Raw genomic sequence first — 12,972 nt, forward strand, 5'->3', positions numbered from 1 at the left:
ACTCCATTCCAATTTCCTATGAAGTAGAAGTTGTTATAAAAGGCAGTTTTTTAAAAGTAAGGGCTCAATTTGAAAATCCATTTTATTGTTTTTGTTGTGTTTATGCTCCTACTAATGCAGTTGAAAGAATGGTTTTTCTAAATACATTATGTACAGCAGTAAGTGATTGCAATACTGAAGACTTTTTTTTAATCGGAGGAGATTTTAATTGCACGGAAGTTGCCCCAGATAGAAATCATGTTGAGCCTCACATGGCTTCTCGAAGAAGGCTGATACAACTTTTAGAAACACATGATCTTGTAGATATTTGGCGGAATTTTCACAAGACACAGAGACAATATACATGGGTTCATTCTTATAATAATAGGTTATCTTTAGCAAGATTGGACAGATTCTACAGTCACCAACTCAATCTCTTTAGAGATTGTTCCATTGTTCCAGTTAGCTTTTCGGATCATAGCCTAGTACAGTGTTTTGTAACTCTAGGTTCCATAAAACCAAAGAGTGCAATGTGGCATTTCAATAACAGCCTCTTAGAGGATATGGAATTTAGGGATATCTTTAAGTTGTTTTGGAAGGATTTTAGAATCACTAAATCTGATTTTCAATCTCTGCAGCAATGGTGGGATTTTGGAAAGACGCAAATTAAACAATTGAGTCAACAGTATGCTTACAACATCACTAAAGAAACAAATCTTTCAATGACAATTTTAGAAGGTGACATAAAGAAACTACAGGAATCTTTTGGAACTGGACAGAATCAAGAGCTTATTGATATCTTAAAGGGGAAAAACAAAGAAATTTTCAGAAATTTTAGACCTGAAAGCACGAGGGGCTCTGATCAGATCCCGGTTTAAGGACATAGAGTGGATGGATGTATCTTCCAAGTTTTTTTTTAATTTGGAAAAGAAAAATGGCCAAAAAAGATCTATACATGTGCTGCGTTCCAAGGATGGTGTACTCTTGTCGGACCTTACAGGTATCCGTAAGAGAGCGGTAGAATTTTATAAGGAACTGTATAGCAGTGAATGGATACACAAGCCAAACACTAATGTGTTTATTGAGGATCTTCCTCAGGTAACTGAAGAGGCAAATGCCGGTCTCTGTAAAGAAATAACACTGGAGGAGCTGAGGAAAGCTCTTCAAGGCATGGAATGTGGCAAAGCACCGGGAGTAGATGGCCTATCTGTAGACTTCTATAAGTCGTTTTGGCCTGAGATTGGTGCTGATTTGCATGCTGTTATTAGAGAAAGTCTAAGCAGTGGAAGGCTACCACTGAGCTGCCGTAGAGCAGTGCTGACTTTACTGCCTAAAAAGGGAGACCTGAGTGAAATAAAAAACTGGAGGCCTGTGTCGTTGTTGTGCAGTGATTATAAAATTCTATCCAAAACACTAGCAAATCGATTGAGTGCGGTCTTGGAAGAAGTCATTCACACTGATCAGACCTACTGTGTGCCAGGTAGGCAAATATTTGATAACATTTCTCTTGTTAGAGATATGTTTGACATCAGCAAGCTCTCTGATGTGGATTTCGGTTTGATCTCATTAGACCAGGAGAAAGCGTTCGACAGGATCGAACATAGTTATTTATGGGAGGTTTTAGAAGCTATGGGTTTTAGTACAAATTTCATTGATAAGTTGAAAGTTTTATATTGTGATGTTGAAAGTCTGTTGAAGGTAAATGGTGACTTATGTGCCCCCTTTAATGTATTTAGAGGGATCAGGCAAGGTTGTGCTCTTTCCGGTATGCTATATAGCTTAACAATTGAACATTTGTTACGAAAATTTAGAGCAGATTTAAAGGGTGTTATTATTCCAACTTGTGAGAAAGTGGTTAAAGTATCAGCTTATGCTGACGACATTGTCATTTTTATCAAAGAACAAAGCGATGTGTCAAAGGTAACGGAGATTTTAAGTGACTTTATGGTTGCTTCCTCTGCTAAAGTAAATTGGCATAAAAGTGAGGCTATCTTGGTGGGAAAATGGCCAGGCGGACAGCCCAGTCTTCCTTCGGGGTTAAAATGGAACAGAGATGGGTTTAAATATCTAGGTGTATATTTGGGAAACGAGATAACTGTAAAGAAGAATTTTGAGGGGGTAGAAGAAAAAATTGTGGGGCGTTTGAACAAGTGGAAGTTTTTACTTTCCAATATGTCTTATAGAGGACGCGTCTTAATTATTAATAATTTAGCAGCCTCTACTCTTTGGCATTGTCTAGTATGTATTGACCCACCAGCTCTCCTTCTGAAAAAAATCCAATCTATTTTAGTCAATTTCTTTTGGGACAATTTACATTGGGTGCCGCAAAGTGTTTTATATCTGTCAAAGAATGAAGGGGGACAAGGGTTGGTTCATCTACAGAGCAGAGTGGCAGGGTTCGTCTTAAGTTTGTACAAAGGCTTTTGGGGAGCTCTCTAAATGTGAACTGGGCTTTGGTCGCTTCCATCATTTTGAGGAATTTTGAAGGTTTGGGCTTAGACAAGTCTTTGTTCTGGATGAACCTTAAGAAGTTCTCTGTTTCTAAGCTACCAATTTTTTAATGTAATTTATTCAAAGTATGGACACTTTTTAAAGTCTTCAGAAGTGAAAAAACAGACTCTTTGTACTGGACTCTTCAAGAACCGTTGATTTGTGGCTCACGCTTGGATGTGTCCAATGAAGGAGGCTTTCCTGCCTTGATGGACTTACTCATTAAATCTCGTATCATTACCCTGGGAAGTCTAATTCGTATAATTGGACATGATCTATCTGACTCCAAAGCAATGGAAGAAAGGTTGAAGATGAGGTCAACACGGGTGGTAACTCGGCTATTGGCTAAGTGGAAAGAAGTCATCATCAAAGAGGAGTTAATAATGATAAAGGACTTCAAAGAAGGGTGGGTTCAACCTAAGGAGGACGATCCTTTTCCGAATTTGTCGTTAGCTCCTGATTTAGAAATGTGTGACGGTTTTTTAATGAACTTTAACAACATAACGTTGTTGGGAAAGGAGAAAGCATCCAGCAAAGCTATGTATGAGTGTTGTGTTAAAGCTTTCAATAAGAAGAGTCTTGATGGTAAAGTTGATACACCATGGCGCAATGTTTTACATTTAAGCGAGAGCACAAGACCTAATTGGGGGGCACTTTATAAGTCACCTTTGCCTAAGAAAACGGGGGACTTGCAATGGAGAGTTTTGCATGGGGCTATAGCCGTTAATGCTTTTGTTTCAGTGATAAATCATGAAGTTACTCAGGAATGTCCTTTCTGTTCACAAAGGGAAACTGTGTTTCACACCTTTATGCATTGTATAAGATTAAAGCCCCTGTTCACTTTTTTACAAGGTCTATTTAAACTGTTTGATGAAGTTTTCTCTTTGGAGATCTTTATCTGTGGTTTTAAGTGTTCAAGAAAACGCTCTTATGAATGCCAGTTATTTAATTTTTTTTTGGGACAAGCAAAAATGTCAATTTATGTAAGCAGAAGAAGCAAAATCGAAACAGATTCTGATGCAGATGTAGTTTTGCTCTTGTCAAAGTTGTTGAAATCAAGAATCCAAGTAGATTTTCGATATTACAATGCAACAAAGAATCTAATGTTGTTTGAGCAAAAATGGGGCATAAAAGGTGTTCTTTGTAGCATAATCAACAATGTTTTGATTTTTAACAGTCTAGTGTGAGTTAATTTATTCAATTTTTTTTTCTCCCCTAACTCAGTTGTATGTATCCTCTTATGTGAATGAATAACGGAGTTGTAATAAAGATGATAAATCTCTCTCTCTCTCTCTCTCTCTCTCTCTCTCTCTCTCTCTCTCTCTCTCTCTCTCGCTCTCTCTCTCTCTCTCTCTCTCTCTCTCTCTCTCTCCCTCTCTCTCTCTCTCTCTCCTCTCTCTCTCCTAAAGCTTTTTTTGAGAAGGCGACCAACGCAAGAGGAGCTGTTTTCAATCAAGGAGATCACCTTCAGCTGGTTCTGCACACAAAAAAAACATGGAAAGCAAAACCCACCACTACTGCTACCTAGTGGTCGGAAACACAGCATAGACAAAGAAAATAATAATATAAAAATAAAATTACACCGTAGGACGTAACAAAAGCATTGGAAGGAAGAGGCTCATGGCGGTATGAGCAGGTGACAGAGAAGTTCAATTCCATGAAGGAAAGAAGAGTGAACTTTACTTTTAAGGTTAGAAGTCTGAAATAGCCTACTATACATGTTTTTCACAAATATTACAATGTGTTTTTTTAGTTAAATTAAGAGTTTCATATTTCAGTTGCACAAACTTGTGACTCATAGGTTACATAAGAAATTGCAGAATAGATAATAGATTAGATTATGATTGCATTCAATTCCACTAAAAATATTATTAGAATTAATCTATGCAAGTATTAATTGTAAATTATTTTTGATCTGTTCCCTTTCACAGTGAAGAAGTAGGCTAAGAGCAGGCAGAAAAGGCAGTGAAGTGAGTTCAGGGTTTCAGGATTAGGAAATGTTCTTGTACTGGCAGTAATAGAAATTGTAAAATAATGGTAAGTGAATTTGAAAAGGTCATTTTACATTTAAAGACTGTTCCATGTTTCAAATTGAAATGCATTGCATTTTCCCACTCTTAAAGTTCTGTATGTTTTGTCTTTTCCTCCAGCCTGCATCTTTGTTCAGATTTGTTCAAAAACTTTTGCTTGTGATCAGGCTTGCTCAGGATAGCAGCAAGGTTAAAGTAAGTTAAATTAAATTGATGGTATTGGTAATGATGTAATTCTTACATAGGAAATCCCAAGAGTTCCAGAGGAAGATGAAGGTGGTGTTGATGTACCTTTTCCCAAAGCAAGGAAAATAAAAAAATAAAGAAATCAGAAGTACATACTGTAATGAACTTGTAATAATTAAAAAGAGGAATTTTTCACACATAAACACTGAAATGACAGTTTTTTTTTACTGACAAACGCACTTGTTAAAAGTGCAGAGATAAACAAAAAATTACATGGGTAGAAATCTGCCTCCTCATTTTTTAAGTCCGCCGCACACCACTGATATGTGCCAAATATCTAGAGCGAAGAAAAGCTCCAGCCCAGGAGGGTTGGAGACCATCACTTTTCAACAGGTCAGGTCTTCCCTAAAAACTCTTCGTTATTTATAAAAACTATATCATTCTGCAGATACTAGTACTTGATCATTAGATGCTAGTACTTGATCATTAGATGCTAGTACTTATTACATCAGTAACTAGTAATTATTAAATTTTTACTAGTAACACATTTCAGATTTTTGCCATTGACTTCTATGGAGATCTGTCATTTAGATCATCTATTATCTGACTAGTGTGTCTTCCGATAGTCACTAGTTATGGCAAGCCATTTTGTCATTTAATCCTTGACGTTTACTAGTATCTATGTATAGGCTACTAGTACTTATTGTTTAGTTACTAGTAACTATTCCGTTAAATACTAGTGCTCATTTATTAGATACTAGTACTTATTCAATAGATACTAGTACTTACTCATTAGATACTAGTACTTATTCATTGCATACTAGTATTTAATCATTAGATACTAGTACTTATTTAATAGATACTAGTCCTTATTTATTTGATACTAGTACTTATTACATCAGTGACTAGTAATTATGCTATTGTTACTAGTAACACATTTCAGATTTTTGCCATTGATTTCAATAGAGGTCTGTCATGTGGATGTCAACTATTCAGTTCTGACTAGTGTGTCTTCTGGTGTTCACTAGTACCTACTTAATAGTTACTAGTATTTATTCATAAGCTACTGGTACGTATTTATTAGGTACTAGTACTTACTAGTACTTATTTTCAAGATTCTAGAGCCTACCAAACAAAGACCAACTAGTAATCTAATGGAAATAACTATTCCATTAGATACTAGTACCTAAATATTAGATACTTGTGCTTATTTATTAGATACTAGTGTTTATTTATTAGATACTAGTACTTATTCAGTAGATATAGTACTTATTCAGTAGATACTAGTACCTAAATATTAGATACTTGTGCTTATTTATTAGATACTAGTGTTTATTTATTAGATACTAGTACTTATTCAGTAGATATAGTACTTATTCAGTAGATACTAGTACCTAAATATTAGATACTTGTGCTTATTTATTAGATACTAGTGCTTATTTATTAGATACTAGTACTTATTCAGTAGATATTAGTACTTATTCAGTAGAAACTAGTACCTAAATTTAGATACTAGGACCGACAATTGTACATGACAAACCATTACACAGCTTCCAGCCAGGAGACTTCTTGGTGGTCAAAGATTTCAGGAGGAAGTCGTGGAAAAGAGACGCCTCCCACTGCAAAAAGGAGTATCCAAGGAGTGGCAACCCAAACTGTAGGCCCATCACAATGGCACCCACATGGCTCTTCGCGAGGGTCGTGCTGACTCAAGCGACAGGAGGAGCGGCGCTGCTGGAGCTCGCTAAGGGGTATCCACTATCCGAGTCGGGACGCATTGAACCCCTAGAAATTAGAGGGGAAGAAGGAAAAGACATTTGGTTTCTGTGCGACCCTATATACCGAGGTTTTATAAAATGGTATGGGGAGGGACCCCAATTCTGCTAGGTACTGGGGAACGAATATGTATTTGTATCATATAAAACAGTGTAGAACTAAACAAATTAAAGATATTTACTAGGTTTTTTTGTTCTCATTCTTGTTTTAAAAGTTTAACCCTAAACCATATGTGGGGTATGTTTGATTTGATTCACAAACATGAAAACACAAACCTTTTTTGGTTCATTGTCTTAAGTCTATACCATTGTTGGAACGCATCCCTTATAGGCGCTAATAAAAACAATCTCCCATTCCTCCATGACCAGGAAGAACATGTCAGGCATGACTTTAAATCAAAAAGTTAATTAGGTGATTGACAGCGGGTTAGCCTATCAGCGAGTAGTACCTTCCATTTAACGGCTGATTGGCTGTTACCTGGTAATGCGTCACGTCCGATTTCCCCGTTGTTTTGATCGTGTTGACTCTGGGGGGGGGGCTAAGATGGCGGTGTGAACGGACTGAATTTTCGAGCGCTCAGCCCCAACTTTAGTAAAGAAGGATAGACTCGATTTTGGAAAGTTATTTCAAGTTGAGAAAAAGCGAACATCTTTTTTGCTTTATATTATTAATGCAAAATGCCCAAATCTGCACAGAAACGTCCGAATGCTGTTAACAAAGCAGCAAACATTGATGGCATGGAGGATATCACTGATCACGATTACGAAGATGGAGGAATAATTAACGACCTGAACAACAAAGATCGTGTTGACTCTGATTGTAGGTAAGCGTGCTATGTTTTAATGTGATAATTCTTGGAATTGTTGTTGTGCGTAGTTTTAAATTGCTTTTATTAATCAGTGCAGCTTTGGTGCCGTGTTGCCCGGCGTACTGCTTAGTGGGTTTGATGACTGTTCACCTCTCAGGTATGTTTATGGTTAAAAGCTCGTGATCTAGTGCGAAAATGGTTGTGTGGGTTTAACATGCTTTTCGGGTATCATATAGGCGTGATTCCCTGTATCCCATTGTGTTCGCGGTGGGCATGACTGACCAATCCGTGTCTGATAAGCGTGCTATCTAACATGATATCCTGATGGTAAGTGTTTTAAACGTAACTATGACTAAGAGTGGGCATAGTATTATAATGGGTAACATCTCCGTTTGTTTGTTAAAGGATTCTCCCTCTCGTTCTATGCCGTGATTGTTCGCTGCGGTTAAAGTGCTGCAGTTTATACGCGACCATCACCGTAAACAAAGGGGACTGCTTGCTTGGTCGTTATCGAGGCGTTATATTTTCCCGCTTCATACCTCTCTGCCTTGTATGGAAGGACTATTAAGCTCCTTCTGCTTGCAGCGGAGCTAGCTGCCCTTTGTTGTTTTTGTTATTTAAACCTTTTCTTTTGTTTTGTTACTTCTATTTCCATGAAGTACGGTTTGTTTAGTTTTATTTATTTGCTTATCTCTCTGATCCTTATTATCGTAAGGGCAGTAAATTGCTCATGGGATATCTGTGATCAACCATCTATTTGTGAACATCTACTGAGTTAAAGTCTCGTAGTAATCAGGTGACCAACAATTGATCTTTCTAAGCTTGAATGTTTTTTTCTTTATTTTTGTCATTTACATTTATTAATTTGGACTCTATTAATGTCCATACTGCCATTTCTATTGTTATAGTTTCTTATTATTTTGCAGGAGCTGAGGTCCCACGGGTGGATTGCTCTTTCTGGTGGTGGTCCTTTATCGTGTGCAGTGTACACTTGAGTGTGTGATAGTGTGATTAAACTGCACGGGTGTGAGTCGTGTGGAAGTGTGCCCCGTAGAATCGAACTCCCCAGTGCTTCCTGCCGTCGGGAGCTTCAGCCCTGCCGGTATTTAGTTTTGTTTTACAACTGCTCCATATCAAGTTGGTCTGTATGTGTTTCTTTGTTTTATTTGAAGTGGGGTTTCAATGTCCCGTCTAACATTTTAAATGATTTTCCTTTTAATAAACATTTGAATTTTTGTATTACTCATGTCTCTTGTCTACTTCTATGAGGGAACTGAACCTGTGTGCTTTGCTCATAGTTTGAGTATTTTCCCTGGGGTTAATCCCTAGGGTGGCGTAGTCGGACTCTCTTTACTCGTGAATAAAATTTGCTCTGTGTCTCAAATTTCACCACCTCGTCACAATGGCATAATGATCAAAATGGTGACCCAAACACTTTAATCATTATCAGATTACAGTATTAAACCTGGAACCAACATCACACAACATTAACTTTATTTCTCTCTCATTTAAAAACACAACCAGCTTTCACACTGTAATGTTAGGCCAGCAGGCTGAAAACACCTTTTATTGCAGGCTGAGTGTAGGATAGATAGACGGCGATAGGGATACAACAACAAAAGTCGTAAAACATAAATGTCAACAAGACTGACAGGCCACAAAAACAAAACCTAATTTGATTGACTGGCTGACCTGACTTGCCTGGGAGAGAGGTGGCCAAATCACTCTTTACAAAACCTATGTCACAATCACACATTTAACAGATAAAGTCCTAAAACAAAACTATCTTGATTAACTGGATGACATGACAGTTGGGCCAAATCACTCTTTACAAAACCCTCTCTCTCCCCTCTCTCTCTCCCCTCTCTCTCCTCTCTCTCTCTAGCAAGCATACGCGCATACGACTTTTCACAGCATGTACCCTAGTAGAAAAGCAACAAGGTTGAAATGGTGAGGGGGTCTACCACTGTAGGAAAGTGGGGGTCATAGGATCCCCAACAGTCATGAAACAAATGTCAGTAAGATTGACAGGCCATAAAAGAACCAATTGAATGACAGGTTGACAGACCTTTGACAGGAGAGTCATAAATCAATCAACATTTTGCCACAGTATATGATTATACTACTGAGGGCCTATGAGACATGTAAGAGAAAGGGCAGTGCTCATCTTACTGGTCGAGGTATAAAGATTTTGGTTATCATATATGATAAAAGGGAGGAATGTAATGGAAATATTTTATCCTTGCTTCATGACGTGTTTATATTTGTTTTTCATTCCTGTTGTTCTATCCTTGCTTCATGAAATGTTTATCTTTTGTTTTTGAGGTGTTTATCACTTTTTCTTCATATGCGTCATACCATAGATGTTCTGTTTGGGATAACGGGCATCACTTCTCGTAAACCACCTCGGGATTCTTCCTGGGGGCAAAGGGAGGGGGTGTCACATTTTGAATACTACATAAACTCTGAGTGCAGGAGGAAAGAGGGCCTTTTTTCTTCAACATTTCATTGCTTATGATGCAGATTAAACGACGATAAGATTATTTGCAGAGAACCTCATGCCTCTCTGTGCGTTGCGTTTGTCTGGGCTGACTCACCTAGTTTAAGGAATAAGAAAATTCCACGACAATCTGTAAAGGGTGTTTTATGCAGTTAGCTTTGCTTTTATGTTTTTAAAACGTGACATGCAGCCTGCAGCAGAGAGCAGTAAGCTTCACATGAAGAAAGTGAAATTTCTGTTGGAATCACAATGCTGGCTCAACATCATCATCAGTCACATGTTCTTTGTTTTATTAACTTTTAATTTGTATTTCACTTTCTGATTTCCTGTTGTATTACATTGCTTCATTAATATCATCATGGTATGGATACCATCAATTAATCATCATGGTATTTTCATACTGAGCATATACTTTCATTATTAAAAAAATTTAGGCTCTAGTATCTAATGAATAAGTATTAGTATCTAATGGAATAGTTACTAGTAACCAATCAATGAGTACTAGTAGCCTAAAAATAGATACTAGTAAACATCAAGGATTAAATGACAAAATGCCTTGCCATAATAGTTTATCTAAATGATAGATCTCCATAGAAGTCAGTGGCACAAATCTGAAATGTGTTACTAGTAAAACTTTAATAATAACTACTCACTGATGTAATAACTACTAGTATCAAAGAAATAAGTTCTAGTATCTAATCAGTAATTACTAGTATATATTGAATAAGTACTAGTATGTAATTTGAGGTAGGCCTAGTATCTAATGAATAAGTACTAGTATCTAATGGAATAATTACTAGTAACTAAAAATTAAGTACTAACCTAAAAATAGATAGTAGTAAACGTCAAGGATTAAATGACGAAATGGCTTGTCATAAAAGGGCAACTATCTGATGAGTGCTGACATATCGAATCCTCGTTAAAACAACAAAAAGGTGTCTTACCACCATCGCCCCAGATAGCAAATTGGTTGTGGGCCTTAACAGGTTGCATTATGGCTGTTATGGCACACATACCACCACGGACCCACTCCCTCGATTGGCCCTTAAGCTGCTTGCCTAAAAGAAACCAACCCAATACCTGAAACAGTCCAGAACTCACCCACAACTTTATTCAAGTCCCTAAAACCAGCCTTAACTGTCCCAGAACACTCCCTAAACCCCCATGTGTATCCCACGAAATTGCCAAATACTGCCAACACCTTTACACAAAACTCAACCACAACTTACCCTGAACCCCACCCTCAAACTTACACAAAACAGCCTTAACATGACCAATATTACCCCAAAAATATTCAAACCACAAACTCTGAAAATGTAGTGTTTTATTAACATAGAGGTAAGATATTACAGATAGATCTCTAGATACAGAAAATAAGAAAGCAATAAAATAACAATACAGTAAAAACTAAGTAAAGGATTAAAATGAATCAAGTAAAGTGCAAATGAAAGAAAACAACCAAAAATGTAAGTAAACTCACGAATAAATCAAAACGTTAAACAAAGTGTAAATGGAGAGTGCAATGAATAAACAACAACGACAAAATACAAAGAAAAACTAAGCAACGTTTTACTTATTAAAAACAAGGTAATAAAAATGTCAAGGGTTGTCAAAACCTCAAACATAAGTGTAAATGGCCCATGTTATAAATTAAATCAACCAACAAAGTATAAATGTGTAGTGCATAAAAAAAAGAAACCATGTGACATAGTAACAAAAATAAAATCACAGTTGTAGGAAAAACTGTTTAAAATTGCAGTACGTTAATGTTAAGCAAACCAATAAAAAAAAAGTAAACGTGAAAAAATAAATGAAATAATACCAATTATTAAATATATATTTACAGATGTGAACAAAATAAAAGGAATTTGCTAAATGAAATCAATAAAAAAATAAATGCACAAAATGCAAATTAAAGTCAATGTTTAAAACAGAAAATGCAAAAGTGTCAATTATACAATAACGTAATTAATTATTTTCACAAACATTTTGCAAGGGTGTTCTTCTTTTCCTGCCACCCCCACGGTCACCAGCAAAATAGAACCACCGTCTAATTACCTTGTCGACCTCCTGCTCAGTTTTTTGGGAACAGATTGAATTTCTTCTTAAAGCTTCTAGAATATGACCATAAATATACAGAGTTAGAAAAATTACAACTATAAAAATTTATAATAAATAGGAACATATCAGAATAGTACCAAAGAAACAAGACAGATCAACATTCATAATTGACATTTGACAAAAAGGTTATTCAAAGACTAACAAATCTTAAGTACATACCAATCACAACACTCTTAAGCTCTAAACTTTGGAATGGCGTTTTCCCTTTTATACCTCTCCAGTTTATGGTTTTGGCAAAATCATTTTTAATTGTCTGCTTCATGATTCTCCCGACCGTGTCCTTTAAGTCCACTCCACCAAGCAATCCAAGTTAAAGTACCTGAAATGTAGAAATTAAGTGTTTAGATCCATTTGCTTTAGATTATATGAAGAACATACACTTTATTTATAACATTAATTAGAAACAGTTATGTGATAAGGCATTAGGGCACCACGCATAACCATTAATGTGACCTACCACTTTTCGTCTCATTTCCGAAGAGGATCGAAGATCACTTTCCATGGAAGTTCATTCATTCATTTTCTTCCGCTTATCTGGGGCCGGGTCGCGGGGGCAGCAGTCTAAGCAGAGATGCCCAGACATCCCTCACCCTAGACACTTCCTCCAGCTTTTCCGGGGAGACACCGAGGCGTTCCCAGGCCAGCCGGGAGACATAGTCCCACCAGCGTGTCCTAGGTCTTCCCCGGGGTCTCCTCCCGGTCGGACGGGCCCGGAGCACCTTCCGGGGAAGGCGTCCAGTAGGCATCCGTAACAGATGCCCAAGCCACCTCAGCTGACCCCTCTCGATGTGGAGGAGCAGCGGCTCTACTCCTCCCGGGTGACCGAGCTTCTCACCCTATCTCTAAGGGATCGCCCAGCCACCCTGCGGAGAAAGCTCATTTCAGCCGCCTGTATCTTTCTTCACCACGACGGACCGGTACATCGACCGCATTACTGCAGAAGCTGCACCGATCCGTCTGTCAATCTCCCGTTCCATCCTTCCCTCACTCGTGAACAAGACCCCGAGATACTTAAACTCCTCCACTTGAGGAAGGAACTCTCCACCAACCTGAAGTGGGCAAGCCACCCTTTTCCGACTGAG

Source organism: Barbatula barbatula (assembly GCF_947034865.1).
Source record: "Barbatula barbatula genome assembly, chromosome: 8".
NCBI lineage: Eukaryota > Metazoa > Chordata > Actinopteri > Cypriniformes > Nemacheilidae > Barbatula > Barbatula barbatula.